At 45.0% G+C, this 17,104-nt stretch overlaps 1 long non-coding RNA gene across 1 annotated transcript in view; it reads left to right on the top strand.

The window, feature by feature from the left end:
* The first annotated feature begins 3,844 nt into the window (after nt 1-3,844).
* LOC148183345 (uncharacterized) overlaps nt 3,845-17,104 on the top strand; it is a 57,141-nt gene continuing 43,881 nt past the window's right edge. Inside the window, exon 1 of the long non-coding RNA XR_015773611.1 lies at nt 3,845-3,982. This is a non-coding gene — a long non-coding RNA (uncharacterized LOC148183345). The remainder of the gene's footprint in view (nt 3,983-17,104) is intronic.

The following is a 17,104-nucleotide window of genomic DNA, read 5'->3' on the forward strand; positions in this document are numbered from 1 at the left end:
GGCCATAGGCTCCATAGCAGAACCAAAAAGAGCAAACGGCACTAATCCTGCCGCCTGCTCATGGAAATCAGGAAGAGAAGACACCCCAGGAATAACATTATCTCGAGTTACTGGAAAAGGAAAATGTGTGGGAAATGTGCCCCCAGATAAAATTCATTTATGTCAAACAAAACTACAGATTAATGACCCTCGTAAGCCAGCTCAGTGGCTAATTCCAGCACCTAATACTAAATGGGCTTGTAACATTTTAGGAATAACCCCATGTGTTTTTATAACAGCCTTTAATGAAACCTACGAATTTTGCATACAGGTTATAATAGTTCCCCGGATTATTTATCATTCTGAAGAATATATGTATACACAATACCAAAATTCAAAGTTGGTGAAACGAGAACCCCTCACGGCACTAACAGTAGCCGTATTACTAGGTATAGGAGGGGCTGGATTAGGAACAGGTGTAGCATCCTTAATGAATCAGCATCAGGGATTCAGAGAGCTTAGAATTTCAGTAGATGAAGATTTAAGAAGAATTGATAAATCTATAAAAGACCTCACAGACTCCCTAGACTCGTTGGCTGAAGTAGCCTTACAAAACAGAAGGGGATTAAATCTATTATTTTTACAGCAAGGAGGCCTGTGTGCAGCACTTAGAGAAGAATGTTGTATATATGTAAATAAAAGTGGAGTAGTAAGAGAGACCATGGCTAAATTACGAGAAGGACTGGAAAAGAGAAAAAGAGAGCAAGAAATGCAACAAAGCTGGTACGAATCTTGGTTTAACTATTCTCCCTGGTTAACAACTCTAATATCTACTATAGCAGGACTGCTAATTTTACTAATCTTAGGACTTATGTTTGGACCTTGTATTTTTAACAAAATCATTAGCATTGTGAGAAGCAGGTTAGAAGCAGCTCACCTTATGCTAATACGAGCCAAATATGAAGCCTTAAATGGGGAAGAGACAGAAGATTATTTAGAGTTAAGTAAAAGAGAACTACAAAGATTTAACGAACAAAAGTAAGCAATAGAAAAAGGGGGGAATTGTAATAAATAGAGACCCTTTTGTTTGCCTAAACATGTAAGATACGATGCTTTGCAAAACTATGCTTTGTGTAATAGGGATGAGGTTGAAGGCTGCTGCTGACGTCTGTATAATTATGAGAACAGCCTTGCAAGCTCTCTTGAATTCCAGAAAGTTAAGCCACTCAGATAAGCCTTAAAAGGAGAACAGTGAGGAAAGGTCAAAAGAGGAAGACTCCTGATCTTCATCCTGCGACCACCAGAAGGCAGAAAGCGACCACCAGTGACCGGAGGCACATGCGCAGAGACACCCGAGAAAGGACACGTAACCCGGAAGTCGGAACACTTAAAAGGGAGAACACGGAAATTGGAAACGCGGCAGCCGAAGGAGCAGAGACTCCCCTGCCGCCCAGCGCTGATTTTTGCTTATTGCTTACTTGCTGTAATTAATAAAATTTTTACCATATCACTCTCTTGAGTGCGTTCATAACACTTATCAAAACTGCAAGAGTTACCATATTATGTTAGTGACTAACTGTAGGAAAACATATTAACAGAGTAAAAGCATGATATTTTAGTAAAAGTCTGTCTGCACAACCCAGCTTTCAATCCAGGCGACAATATTAAAGGCGGTGTCCTTGAAACTCTCCTGGAGCAGCGAGAATAAAGAAAAACAATGGCATTGTGTATTGGGGAAAGAATGTAAAACAATATGTATTAACCAATAGTAGCTTGCTAAGCCCGCGGACCCTGTTGGACCGTATAAAAGTGTGCTAAAGATAGAAATAAATGACGTTCGCTATACTTCTATGAAGACTCAGTGAATAGTCTGAGTGGTTTTCCAGTAACTAACCAATCATTTGAGTTAGTTATTACATGTTAAATTTTGAAGCTTGTTCTGCAGTGGAAAATTCTTTTTGGTTTGGTAAAAAACTTCTTTCTGCTTGCCTATTCTTTTTTTACTTGGTAGAAAACATGTTTTATTTGAAGACCATTTAACCTGTTGGACTTTAGCCATAAAAACCTCCTTCTAACTGACTAAACCTTTGTTCTAAACCTTCCAACTCGACTTAACCTTTGTTCTGTCAGCTGTTTCAGCAACAACTGGCTCTAAAAACATCTTTTTATATATCAAAACTTGCTTTCATTTCTAGAGAACTTTCTGCTAAGCATTCATAACCATAAAACTTTTCTGCTAAGTTCTCATCCTTCCCAGCACTTCAGAGGCCAGTTCTTCTGGTGAATTTATGGCTGTGGTTCTTCTGCTGATGTTCATTAACACGATCCATTTATCTGGATTAATGTTACAGCAGAACTAGACAGAAAGCAACAAAGAATCCATGGTCGGAAATAAAGTTAACCTCATGAATATTGCTCAAGAAATAAGAAAAGGGGAATAATTGTTGGGTCAGTGTTTTTGAGAGCCTGGTGGGGTAAAGAAAAAGAGGTTTAAATCCCTTGTAGGAACATTTGAGCAGGTCTGAAGTGTCTAAATAGATCCAGTTAGCTAGAAGGGTGTTTAAAAGGTATTTGAATTAATTTTTTTTTTACATTTCTTAACTTAGAGTTTTGTGTATTTATATGGAAGCACTTTGATTATATACTATCCAGAGGGACCTAGACAGGCTTAAGAGGTGGGCCTGTGTGAACCACATGAGGTTTAACAAGGCCAAGTACAAGGTCCTGCATTTGGGCTGGGGCAATCCCAAGTGCTAGTAAAGGCTGGGCAGAAAATGGATGGAGAGCAGCCCTGAGGGGAACAACTTGAGGGTATTGGTGGATGAGAAGCTCAGCATGACCTGGCACTGCATACTCACAGCCCAGAAAGCCAACTGTGTCCTGAGTTGCATCAAAGGCAGGTCAAGGGAGGGGGATTCTGCCCCTCTACTCCGCTCTGGTGAGACCACACCTGTGGTACTGTATCCAGCTCTGGAGCCCACAACATAAAAAGGATGTTGACCTACTGGAGCAAATCTAGAGGCAGCCATGAAGATGCTCAGAGAGCTGGAGCACCTCTGCTATGGAGACAGGCTGAGAGAGTTGGGATTGTTTAGCCTGGAGAAGGTGCCAAGGAGACCTTAGAGCACCTTCCAATACCTAAAGAGAGCTGGAGAGGGACTTTGGACAAGGGCATGGAGTGATAGAACAAGGGGCAATGGCTTCAAAGTGACAGAAGACAGGGTTAGATTAGATATTGGGAAGAAATTCTTGACTGTGAGGGTGATGAGGTACTGGCACAGGTTGCCCCGAGAAGCTGTGGTTCCCCATCCCTGAAAGTGTTCAAGGCCGAGCTGAATGGAGCTCTTCGCAACCTGGTCTAGTGGAAGGTGTCCCTGCCAATGGCAGGGGGTTGGAACTAGATAATCTTCATGTCTCCTTCCAACCCAAACCTTTCAAGGATTCTGAAACACTTGCTGCTTCCTTCTTTTAAGCTCACTTGAAATCACCCTCCTGAAAGCTCGATGGATGCTGCTTGACCATGAAGAGGGGGGATGGGACCGGAGAAGATGCAGTTCTAGGTCTGAATCCCACAGGATGAGGGTAGTAACATGAGAATCAGTGTTCAGCCCGGTCAGGGAAGGGTGTGTGTGTAGGGGGAAGTAAGTAGCACCACAAAGACTGCTCTGCGACCTGGTCGGTCTCAATCGCTCTGCCGGGCTGGCCTCTCGATGGTCGCGGGGGCCTCGGCAGAGCCTCGGGACCCGGGGGATCCGGCCGTGGCGGGCAGGCTGGGCCCAGGCCCGAGCTACATCTCCCGACAAGGCCGACGGCAGGGCCTGCGGGGGGCGGGGCCGGGCGGGCGACGCGTCACTCTCCGGCCGCCCCAGCCCGTCTTTTTGCAGAGCTGGATTTTCTTCTCGGGTGGGTGATGTTCCTGGTGTCCCTCCGCATTTTCTCGCACCTCAGCGCTGCGCCCATGAACCTCCCGGCGGGGGTCTGATTGCGCCCGGCGCCTCGCACGGTAAGGCCGGGTAGGGGGGGCCATGACAACGCAGCGGCGAAGCCGGGGGGGAGGGGGAGAACGTCCGGCCTTTGTCTCTCTAGGAAAGAATCAAACCCCCACGCGCCGGGCTGCCGTGGGTCTGGGGTGTCGTTTTGCACATGGTTTCTCATCTGGTACCGGCGACGGTGCTACCCGAGTGGCCTCGTCCCGGGTGGGTTTCTCGCTGACATTCTGTGCGTGGACTTGGAGCCCTCCCTCCCTCCATCCCTCCCTCCATCCATGATATTCCCTCTCCCGGTGAAGGTGAGCGGCGGGCAGGGCAGTAACTGCGGCGGCAAGGTCTAGGGCCGGATTTGGATATGCTCCTGGCCTCTGGAAGCTTCCTGGCAGCTTCATTAGCTCTGCCCAAGGGCAGGGCTGGCCTCTCTCTCCGGGTCCTCTGGCGAGTCCCCCACGGACAAAAAGGAGAGGGAGACCCATTGGGTCCCCATCGCAATGAATATTGTTCATCGTGGTCCGTGCTGCAGCAAAGCCAGCCGAGGTTCCTGTGCAGCAGCATCTGCAGACACAATGGTACCACCTGGTTTAGCCCTGAGCATCTTCACAGGGAGGACATTCCCAGTGGTAATGCTGCTGTGTGGTACCAAAGTGGGAGCCTCTCCCACCTCCTGGGAGATGCTTTCCTTGTCTTTGGTGCAGGGTTGGGTTTGGGTGTAGCAAGCGAGGACACAGCAGGGACTCAATTTTGTTGTTATTTTATGGTTATCATTTCCTGCAGAATCGTTCTGGCTGCATGTGGTCTTAGAGATCGTGGGTGACAGTAGGGGAAAACAGATGTTATAGCAGCAGAGCAGTCAGCAGTTGCAAGACTTGTTTGCCACAGCTGCCCCCAGCAATGCTGAACGGCTGGAGGCACATTTGCTGGTTTTCCCTGGCATCCCAATGCCTCAAAACTCAGTCCTTGGAGCTGTTTTTCCATAAAATGAGAAAAAGATTTATCTCCTGGGGCTGTTCTGTGTGTTTGGCTCCTCTGGAAGGGGTGAGACCCCCCCCACCAGTAAGACCCCGCACTGGATGAGGTAGCAATGCCATTAGATTGGAAAGGAGCAGGTGCAGCATGATGTGGAGGGCTGGAGTGCCTTGGGCCTCTCTGGAGACCTGATGGCTCCTCTGAAATAGGCTATTTCCACATGTCCATTTGTGTCACTTTCACTCCTGCTTCAGTAATCCATTATTCTTCCTCCACCACTCAAGCAGGTATGGGATGAAACTTGAAGTCACGGCCTTGTTAACAGAAATAAGAAAGGTGTGAAGAAGCAGAAGATATACTGAGCTTCCAGGTTGTTTCTCTCAACCCAAAGATACCAAAATAAGGCCAAGAGATTTAAGTCACTCCTTTCCAAAATCTAGAAAGGCTTTTTGATGGTGGACCATCCTCTGAGCATCCAGATGATGGCAGGGGAGTGCCACATGGGATGGAGAGGGAAGCATCCCACTCTCCTTGCAGCTTATGTGACCCTGACAAGCAAATATTTACACTATGTCTCCAGTGAGTGGAAAAAAACATTTTATTGTGTTGATACACATTATGTTTCCCCATAAGGACCGTAAAGGCTTTGCTGTGCCATTGATGATCCTGAGGTCCAAGAGCAAAACCTTGCACTGGATTTTATTCTTTCAAGCCTTGGGTAAAATGGTTAGGTTGTGATTTCCCTGTTTTAAGTGTGTTATCTTTGGCAGAGAGATTGTTACCAAAAATTCAGTAAAATAAAGTCCTTAACACCAACGGAGCATTAAGAAGCAGGCATTCTTTATTTGGCCAGATGCATGGGGGGGATAGCTCCTCCCAAAGCCATGCATGCTGAGTATGGGAAAGTTTCTGTTTCTATACTGTATTCTACATACATATTAATTGATTGTCTTGAACTAAACATACATATGATAATAATTTCCCCAAAATCATTAACGTATTTCCCCTCCCTTTTACGCATGTGTTCTTCTGTCCTGGGGATCTCTCTGGTGGGCCCTAGTGGTCGGGGACCCCGATGTTCCAGTTGATCTGGTTGAGTTGGCAGGATACTGGGGCTGGTGAACTTCCAGTTCTCCTTCTTACACAATGGGCATTGTGCAATTACACAGGCCAGTGGTTTTGGTAGAACAAGCATTGTGTTAGCTCACCAGGTGTAGACAGTTTATCATTTGGTAACAAGATGAGTAGCATCTCTTTGAGGAAGTTCAGGCTGTGCTTGTATGTGATGCTCTTCTGAGCTCTATCTGAGCCCTTCTTGCAATTTGCATACTGTACCAGAGGGCTCTGTGAATTTGAGGTGTTGTAGTTAGTGTCTTGTTGAACTTGTGCAGCTCTTAGGAAGCATTTTTTAAAAAAATTTAGAGGATCTCAGGTTGCTTTTGAGCAGTGGTTGGATGCTGAAGGTGAAAGGGATGTGGGGAAGTGACTTGTCTCAGGTGAGCCATAGGGTTAAGTCTGGCACCCAGGAGCTCCCCTGCTGATGGGAGATTGGAGAAACTGTGGAGATGAATTAAATATCAGCTCTGCCTTTGCAATGAGATTTGGGAGAGGAGTGAACTTCCTGAGGGGCTTGGCTGGGTTTGACACCTTCATTTCCATAGCTGAGTCAACCTCATCCACAAATGGGATGGGAGTGGTCTATGCAGGGTTCCTGAGAGGCGTGAAAAATAATGTGCAAAGCATGAAAACACACTTGATACTTGTTAGCCCTTGATCCGAACTATGGAAGGGGTGCTGACAAGGTGCTGAGCTTTATCTTCAGCTGTCTCTCCTTCAGCACTTGATCTTGAATGAGAAAAATATTTTTCTTGCTCTCTCAGCATGCTCACTTTGGGATAAAGTGCTCCCTTGAGTTCACTCTACTGGGGTCTCCTGGTGAGGACAAATTTTGCTATGCTGATTCTTTCATTTCATTTTGGGTCTCTCCTATTTCCTGTTTTCATCCTTGCTGCTGTTTGGTCTTTTCCCTGCAGGAGTGGTATGAAATTGTGGTAGTTATCACTGGTTGAGTTTTTGTCTTCTGGTCTCTACAGAGCAGCAAGAAAAACCTCCTGGAACTTATTTAATTTCATGTTCTTTCTACTCAAGTGGGTCTTTGGGGTCTTGTGTCTTTGTAAGGAGCTATAGCTAAAAATATAGCAAGACCTTATGGTTTCTAAGGAAACTGGGGCAGCAGATGAGTGTCTCGGTTTAGAGACAAGTTTAGGAGAAAAACACTGGAATGAATGTTTCCTCTAAAAATAAGGGTTCCAACAATCCATTTCTGCTAATAAGAGATGAATACTAGTGGATGAAAGTGAAAAAAACCTAACCATTTATTGACAAACAGAGTGCCCACATGACACAGGAAAAAAAAAGTGGCACCGGCTCCTGTCTCAAGGAAAAAAACCGCAAAACAAAAGGTTCATGCAGCAGCTTGGGCAAACAGATGAGAACCTGGTGAATCTCTGGTGTTGGTCCCCTCTTCGCAGCAGATGAAGCAGGTAGTTTGGTGTTGGGGAAGATGAAACAGGGAAACCTTATGAATATGATTGTTTAGCAAAAGATTCTGAAAATATGAAACCTAGAATCGAAATAGAAATGAAAGCTCACTTTGAGTCATGGGATACTGAGCGCTAGTTACTATATAACCAAAGAACAATAGCCTAGCCAGCTAAAGGAGAATCTCTGTTGATGAAACAATGCCCTTCTGCTGACAGTGAATCCAAAGGTCAAAAGCAGCAAGAGAAGAATTTGAAAGGCTTTTAGAGTTTAAAATGTAACACTGTATGGTAATGTAGTAGTTCTTACAGGCTATATGTAAATTCTCTAGTATGTGTGTCTCATAGTGGTTGGTTACTAGGAATTAGAATATTCACTATAGAAAAGGATATAATGTATTGTAACAAGAACTTCACTCTCTTAACTTCCATGCTTCTCTTGCTCATAACTTCTCCCCACCTCCTCTCTTAAGTTCTTACTCTCTTAATTCCTACTCTCTTACCTTTCCCCTCTTAATTCCTATTCCCTTCTCTTAACCCTTAACTCTTAACCCTCATCCTCTTCTCCTCTCTCCCCCCTCTCTTAACTTGCTCCCTTACTCCCTTCTCCTACACTCTCTCTCTCCTCTCCACTCCACTCTCTCTCCCTCCCTGACCACGTGTACACCATGGCTGTCGGCAGAAATGGGTCTCTTCCTCCCTCTACCCATATAATAAATTGCCTATACCTGAACAGCTTGACCCTGGAGAAGTCTCTCACTGCGAGCGAGTGTTTTGTACATCTATAATTTGGTGTCCTTTTCTCCTTGGTTTGGCTTTTCCAAGGTCTGGGGCTGAAAGGGAGCGGCCTCATGCTGTCCTACTGGTCCCTGGCCAATTCTTCTCCTATTGATTGTTCTCTCTGATCTTGGACCAAAACCAAATTGTTCAATTCAAGAAAAAAGCTACCGAAGGATTGCTGTCGCAGTGTCTGAGGCCAGGGAAAGGGAAAAAACAAAACTTCTTGCCTAAGCTAACAAAACCCCAAGTTAGCTAAGCAAAAAAACCCCACAGTCTGTTGTGGCTGGGCCTGGGGGCCTGTCTGACCCCCAGCTTCTGCCAGCAACAAGCCCAGATAGATGTCCCGGGGAAGAGCCGCCATCCGGGTTTTCCAGGCAGTCTCCAGCCAGGGGTAACCCTTGGGAGCACGGGCAGAGGCTTCGGGTGTTCAGCTCTTTTAGAAGGTGATTTCTGCTCTGTGATCAGCTCTGTTCAGCCTAGCCAGCTCCGTTCAGAGGTTACCCCAGCCAACACAGACGAGACAGGAAGATCATATGGCATTCCACAGAAAGTCTTTAATGCAGGCTTCAGCGAAGGGGGCCAGTGATGATCTAACCACTGATCTGGGAAAAAGCTGGGGTTTTTATAGGGAAGGGGACCAATGGTCTGGGAGCAGGATAAGATGACCAGTAGTTGACAGGGAGATAACATGGGGTCGTGAAGCAGGAAGGGGTCCACAGCTTCGTCACCGTGACTAGGCGGTTTTGTCTTATCTTAGGGGGTAGAACTCCAGGGAGGATGCCTGTCAGACTGGGCTCCCTCCACAGCAGTCCACACAGCACCATGGCTGCCTAGGGAGTGAAGCTTTGAAAAAAGCCTGCCAAAAAGCCCCAAGGCTCCCCCTAGACCCACCTTAAAGCTACAGCAATCATTTCTGGGCACAGAGCAGACAATCAGGGAATAGAGTATCACCATAAAATCACCCCAAGACAAGAGCTATTTCAGGAGCTCTTTGGGACACATTTAGCATATTGCCTGACTATTTCAATGGAGTAATTAAATATTGTTAATTATTTCACTGTTTTTATGTTTGGCAGAAGTATTGAGATGTTTACATTACTCATGCCATTGTTAAGTTTCAAAGTTAACAGTGTGGTGCTCTGTTTGGGGTAACTCATTGTCTTCATCAGGTTGGGAAAAAGACAACTCTTCCTGTCTTGAAAATCTGGAAGCATTGAAGCTTCCGGATGCGCCTTGGGATGTTCTTCTGAAACTTCTTGGAGAAGGTACAGTTATGCTATAATTAGCACGTTACTGAGTCATCCAAAATAAAGCACTACTGTAGCTAACCAATAATTTTCTGTTTGTTTGAAGCCCTGGCTATTTTATTTTTATTTATTTATATGTGTGTATGTGTGCATATATATATATATATATATATATATATATATATTTACAACATAGATACCTTGCTAGTGATCCTAAGAAAAATATGTTTATTGCTTGGTTCAGACTGAAATGGGAATGACATTGGATGTTTGTCGCTTTACTGGGAACGGCGAAAGAACGACACGGACTCTCTCGTGGAGTCAGAACTGGAGAAGTTTCTCCCCGGTTTATTACCTCAGGTCTTTTTTATAGATCGATACGTGAAAGTACAGAAAAGTAAAACTCTTACTGGTTAGTAAACTAACCACCATCATTGGTCTGTGGGGTTCACCATCCCTCGACTTTCTCTTGCAAGAAAACGAGGAACAGACAAACAGCACCTGCAAGGCTGCTTTCTATCTCTGAGGATTGTTTTAATTCCTCCCCATGATTTCTCAGGCCGCTTTCTCAGGAAAGACTGAGAAAGTTATGTGGCCTGCTATTTCACAGGCACTATGCTGCCTGCTTTAGAATTAGCATCTATAGATGTTCTCAAAACTTTTTTTGCATTTAACCATCAACTTTCCTGCTGAAAAGAGAGGTTTTGTTTCTTCTACATCTACTTTGGGTTGTGCCATAGTCAGGCTTCTGCAATGTAGGGGTGCTTCAGCAGTGGCCAGGAATGGGGATGGTGTCTATTGTGGGTGGATTGCAAAAAATTTGTTATGGAAAATAATGGATTTGAGATCTTTGCTGTTTTGAGTTAGCTTTGAAGTCTCCTTTGCAGGAGTCCATGGACCTCTGAAGCTTTAGGGACCACAGCTTGACTAGGAGTGGTCTTGTGCTTACTTCAGAAAAGTCACTACTTCCATCTCCTCTTCTATAGAGACAATCCTTGGCCTTCTCTGTCCTCCACACATGTAACAGTTGTGGTACAGGAGAAGAAAAATCTGGTTTCTTAGGTGGTAGGAGAAACTGTGGTGATACAACTTCTGCCTCTGCTATCTCTGCAGGACCAAATCCTGCCACACCTGTTGGCTAGGAGCCTGCCACAGGAGTATTTCATAATGTGCAGCCATTTATTGAGGGCATCTCCTCTGTGGCCACCAGCACTGGCTCAACTTCATCTTCTTCCCTAGCATGGTGGTGTCCACCACGCTGCTGGGTGGTGGTGGAAGTCATCTTCATCTCTCAAGTGGCAAGATGGAAAGGATTATGGATGGGATGACATGTCCATGATGGGGATGTCCCTGAGATGGGGAGCGGAGCTGGGAGGCTGTGTGGTGCGCCTCATCCCTTGGTGTCATGTCATGCCTGGGTGATTTGAGGATGCATGTAGGCTTCCACAAGCTTCTCATTTCTCACCAGCAATTTTAATTTGCCTTAATGCAAAAGAAAACAACTCAACCAACCTTCCCTCTCCCTCTGGAGCTGGCCTGGCTCACTGGGACTGGTTTCTACAGCCTGTGCTGACCTGGGAAGGGTTCACCACCACTGGAGCCTGCCCCATGATGGAGCAGAAACTACAGGGAGAAACACAGCTGCTACCAGCTTCCCCAGCCACCTGAGATGGGGAACCATTAATGGGGTTCATAATTAATTCTGAAAAATGCTTTTGAACCCATAAAATCCTGGAGGAGCTGTGTTGCTTGGCTTGTGTTCACTGGGACCTTGGGAGAAGCTTGGGAGAAGTTGGTGTTCACAACCAAGCTGTCACCATCCCTCTGCTGCTGGTTGTGTTGGGTGATCGCTGGCATGGGAGGTTAGCAGTTGGGTTGGCATGGGAAGGGAGGCTTGAGAGACTGCAACACAGTAGTGTAGCATGCTGCAACAGTCCAGGTCTGCCATCAGATGTGCTGTGCCACGTGTCAGGAAAGGCACCCAGTCCATCCCCAAGCTGGCATTGAGGTCTTCCGCAAATAAGTATGTACAATCTCAAGTGTTTTGCATTGTTTGATTAAGTCTCACAAGTCTGTCTTTGCAAGCACAATGATTTTGAGCTAAAACAGAATTGCACTGTAGATAATTCATGGATCTTGGCCATCCCAAGCATTGTGTATCTTCTTTGTGAAGCCAAAGCTTTGCCAACTGGCCTGGAGCTGGTCACAGATGACACAACCTTGGGTGAGATCAGGGCTGGGGCAGCTGCTTTGCACAGCTGGGTTTGCCTGTGTCTGACTGCAAGCTGCTCCTTCTGCTACATGGTCCATGGAGGCACTGTTTTAGGACCACCATCTTCTGCAGAGGACTTTGAAGAATGTTTGTGTTTGTGAAAACACATCTTAGTGTTTGCTAATGGGGGATCTTGCATGAATAATCCTGGGGTGTATTTTAAAGGATTTTTTTGTTCTGCAGAGAAGTGTGCGCTCCAAGTGGGACTGTGGTATAGTCTAGGTCCTACCAAGCCAGCCCAAAGCAGTAGTCTGCAAATGCTGATTTGCTTTTGGGTGCTGGCATCTCCCTGCACCATCCACCTAACCAGAAGCAAACCCCCTGGGCTGGAGGGCTCTATCATGTTGGATTCCTGGGCAAGAGAGGAAAAGAAAGCAGGAAGGATTGTGGTTGTGCTGTGGTTGTCAGCTGGAGTTTAATAGAGAAATTATTTATGTTTAAGGTGGTCTTTGCTTTGCATGGTGAGAGGAGATGGGGGAAGATGCCTGCACCCACGGGAGCTGTATTCCCTTAAATCAGGGCATATTCCCAGCTGGGCAAATGCCTTGGAGACATCTTTGATTACATTTTTCTCTAGCTCAGGAAGCTGGGCTGGTGATTGTCACTGTTGGACATGAAATGATTCACACGGACGCATCTCGAAGTGTGGTGAAAGAAGAAGAAAAGTTTATTTGTTCTTTCAGTATTTATAGGTTTTTGACAATGACCAGGGACTGGATATTCAGGTTACCACCTTCTCAACCACACTGGCCGTGAGAGACGTCCATCAAAAGGTATATCTTTAATGGAATGTATAAACACCTATGTTTATAGTTACTTTCCTGGGAAAATGGCTAGAAATTATGAAAACAATATCGAAAGGCCTGATTGTCAGGGTGACAGGTGATTCTAAAACTTGCAGCAATAATTTTTATAGCTGAAGGTTTTACAGCAGGACATGACAGTGGGGAGTGCTTTTGGAAATGATTTCTTTATTTTTCTTGCCATGTGCATGTTTAATTATTGAGAGTGACTTGGAGTTTTCAGTGTCCATGGGGTCTCACTGCAATGGCTACAGATGCCTGTAAAGGAAGAGGAGGCCATGGATGGGGATGAAGAGCTTCAAGGGACCAGCTGTGATAAGGTGATGAATAGCTTTATCTGACAGTTTTTTTCCCCTTATTTTGAGACCAACAGATTCTTGCATCCTTATGGCAGCTTTGCAATGAAATGCACGCTTCTGGAAAGCTCTTCTGGTGAACAGCGGGTTTTCCATCCCTTTCTGCATCCCTGCTCTATCCATCCCTGTGCCAGCCTGGTGCAGGTAGAAGAGTGTTTTTTCTTGCCTTTGCAGGTGCTCAGAGCAGCATCAGTGGTGGGCAGGACATTGTAGCCCTGTGAAGTGCCTAGTTGTCGGCAGAACTGAAACATCCCTCCCTGCCAGGATGCTTTTAATGCAAAGATTCACCCCAGGGTGCTGGTCTCTCCCTCCCTCCTGAGTTTCAGAGCATCTGTGAAGCACACATCATCTTTCTCAATACTGGCTCTGAAAAAAGATATTTGCACATTGCTTTTTTAATATATATTTTCATTACATTGGGTGAAAATTTTATTTACTGTTTCTATGCTTGTTTTTTTTTTTAATTAACAGAAATGAATCTTATGTAAGTCAGTCTGGCTGCCACTTGCTATTTCTCTGGAAGCTTTTTTAACCCAGGGACTAATTTCAGCCGAATTTGATAGAGGAGTGCAGGTTTCAAAGATAAGAAATTAAAGTCTGTAAGAAAGAGGGTGGAAAAGTGAAATGCAGATTTCTTCTTGCCTCCAAGGAGAGTCTGCAGCAATTGTGAGCTTAAATATTATGTCTGGGTGCAAGCAGATCGGTTAACTCAGAAGTACCTTTAGTAAATCACTACATTTTCTTTAAGGAAATAAAACCTAAATTATCTTGAACATGGGGAAGAGGAGTTGGTCCCAGGGATGCTGCCAGGGAGGGTGTGATGAGATGATGCTAGATGACTTGTAAAGGTCCCTTCCAACCCAAACTATTCTATGCTGCCATGCTGTTGTCTCAGGACTTTGTGCTTGTGCATGACCACCAAGCTTGCAGTGAAAAGCTAGTGGTTGATTTCTCCCCAGTCTCCTGCCTGTACTGGTATCCTGCAGTTCAAAATGCTTTTCCAACCTTGAGCTTAGCCTCCCTGCATACCTGCTGGGATGGATAATCAGGTATTATATTGTTACTGCTCTTAATAATGACATTTCATGTGCTACCGCCTAGCTCACATAGAGAATTTGCACACTGAAGACTTGATAAAGTCTGTCCTCAAAAGCTTGGCCAGGCTGTGGCCAGGCTTGCTGCAGTTTCCTGTTGAGACCAAGGTCTTGACTGACTGCATCACCTGGAAGAGATAAGGCAGCAGTGCAGTGGCTTTTCAGCATCATCCATGGTCCATGAACTTGCCTTGAAGCTTGAGCTGCTTTGTTTGGTGAACCTCCAGTTCCCAAAGGAGCTGGGAATGATGCTTTGCGCCTCTCTGCTCCTGACAGCCTTTCCTATTACAGCTGCAGCATGAGGCTGCCTTTTCTATCCCTTCCCCTTTTACTGTCACTATATGCACTTCCATTTTTCTTTTTCTTTTTTTTTTTTTTTTTTTTAAACTGTGGATTATCTTCCTTTTCTGTCAGCTTGGAGAATGATTTTCCTTATGCTCTTCTCTAGGGCTGTGGGGGAGAAAGTGACAGCCTTTCCCATGCTCTGGTTTTCATAGTCATCCCTTGCTAGCTTAGCTAAGGTTTTCCTTGAGCACCTCCCATTACACTTGCTTCATTCAGCAGAAGTGTGTCTTCCTCCTCACTGCACGTTTCAGTAGGAAAGGGCATGGTGGGGGAGGATGAGCCATCAACATTTTTCTCTGTGCCAGGAGGATAGCAATGCAGCGAGGATACTCTGACAGACCTGTGGCAGCTCCAAGTTTCCTGCTCTGCTCCTCATCTATGAGTACAGACATCTGTAGAGAGACGAGTCCAGTCAAATGAAACTTTGAGGGTTGAATCTGTTGAATCAGATCCATCCAGTTCAGCCAGATGTTTCTGGAGAAGGCTTGGTAGCCTTGCAGGAGGTAAGTTTCACCCCAGAAAACGAAGCCTATTGTTTCTTGTAATAGCCATGTCAGATCACATTTTTCTCCTTCCTTGAGTCCCTTGGTCCTTGACCTGGGCTAGCCCATTGCAGCAGGTGGAGGATGGGTGCCTGGGAACATCATGTTTTTTCTGTCCAGTTATGGCTGTTGTGAGACAATACAGGCATTACAGTCAAGTTTTATTGGAAGTGCTTTAAACTTGAGTCATGATAAGGTGGTGGCTGATGTTGTGAAAGCTTGTAATTGAGGAGTTGTAGAAATTTAGCAGCCAAGGTGAATATTTGCATAAAGAAATAAGGTGTGCTGGGAAGTCTCAAGTTCACCAAGAAAAGCTTCAGTAACCCAACTTGGGTTTGGCTTTCTCATGTTCATATTTTATTTTTTTCTTCTTTTAAGAAATCCAACCAAATCATGAACCTGTCAGAGGCTGGTAGTTAACCAGTGTGGTGGTTGTAGAGCATCTAGTGATGTGACTCTTGCATCCTTTTAACTGGAGTTCAAGAGGTCAATCTGTTGGTGAGCTGTCCCCATCCCTTAATGCTTCTGACCTTTTCCACATGTTTACAAGTGTTACACTGAGCTTGATGGGAAGTGTAAGCCAGTAAAGCCTTCATCTCCTCTTCATAGGCTAATAAGCATAAAAATATAATTTCCCACTTTTTCAGTAATTCTGTTTATCCACTTGATTACAGTAGACACATCCATCATGTGATTCCAGCTTCTCTCTTCTCATGTCTCTTCCACGTCATCCAGTGACATGAATGAAAAGCTGTAGCCTTGTTCTCGCAGCACCTACACTCAGCTAAGGCCATGTTAGCTCTCATGAGCATCTCTGTCTATTGATTAAAGCATTAGGAGGAATGTCATCTTGGAAGCAATGGGTTTGATTAGCCAATTATTTTAACAAAAAAGCAGTGAACTTTGATTAAAAGTACATGAGAAACTGTAGCCATTGTTTTTTAATGTGCTGGAGGGAGGTCTAAGCACATAACCAAATGAGAGCATTGGATGGGAAGCTAATGAGAGGAGTTTGCAGGCTGAATGAGAACATATCATGCATGAGGTCTTCTGTAGGACCTATGAGTATGCAAAAATGTTTGTTTGCATCTAAGGGGGATGGCCATTTTTTGCTAGTGAACTGTAGTGACTTCAGAAACTTCATGGTTCCATGAAACATGTAGAGGTACAGTTGAGTCTGTAGGATGCTCTTGTGTGAAGATTTGGTTTAACTTGGATCAGTGTTTTGGTTTAAGACAATTTACGGGGCATAGATTCCTAAAAACGTTACCTCCCTAGTTTTCAAGAGACAAATGCAAGAAGATATAAGTGAAAAAATAGCAATTTACTAAAAAAGAAACAGCAATAACCACTAGATACAAATGTGCTGAGTCACATGCCCCCCCCCCCCCCCCCCCCCAGGGACAAAGAAAACAAGGTGGCGGCCGTTGAGACAGTCCATATAGCCCAGAAGACAAAGAAAAGATGGGAGAGAAACCCCTTCTCTGGACCACCCGGCCGAGAGAGTGAACAAAGGAAAAACAACACAGCAGCTGAGTCTCTGCTGTTCCAGAACTCCCTCCCCCTCAAAAACCAAAAACAAAATCTGGAAAAACTATTTTTTGTTTGGAAGGAGTCAATGCTGCCAAAATGCTGGGAGAAATTTGCTGGCACTTGCAGGGCTGACCCCCTCAGTGGCTGGAACTCATGGAGTGGGCTGTCTCCCTCTGTGATGGGTTGGCATTTAAGAAAAAAAAAGTTGAAAACACCCATGGATGTGATGGCTCTGAACGAGGCTGCTGAGAGTTTCTTCGCCATATCAAGCATGGTCTCCTTCCTGTCATCCCGCTTCATCATTGCTAAAGCGGAGGCGTATTCTTGTGGCCTGAGTCATACAAGTTTTTGCCACATCATGGATGTACCATGGTACCAAGTCTGGATTCCTAGTGTTTAAGTCATCCAAAAAACCACTGCCATTTTAAGTTTTAAGCCTGTTTTGCCCTTCTCCTAATCCATATCTTACAGCAAGAAATGAGTAAGTATTCTGGTGATTTTTTAGCTAGTGCTTTAAAGCCATCACACCCTCCTGTCTCGTTACAGACTTCGTGGTTAGGTTCTTTTTCCCTTTGAACTGAAGATTGACGAGAGGGAGGCAGTTTTCTCTTATTTGGTCTCGGTTGTTTATTCTTTTTTTATCAGCATTACAAGGTAC

This window comes from Pseudopodoces humilis, chromosome 12 (assembly GCF_049639895.1).
Source record: "Pseudopodoces humilis isolate 2021_Gansu_Grassland_sample_001 chromosome 12, ASM4963989v1, whole genome shotgun sequence".
Taxonomy (NCBI): domain Eukaryota; kingdom Metazoa; phylum Chordata; class Aves; order Passeriformes; family Paridae; genus Pseudopodoces; species Pseudopodoces humilis.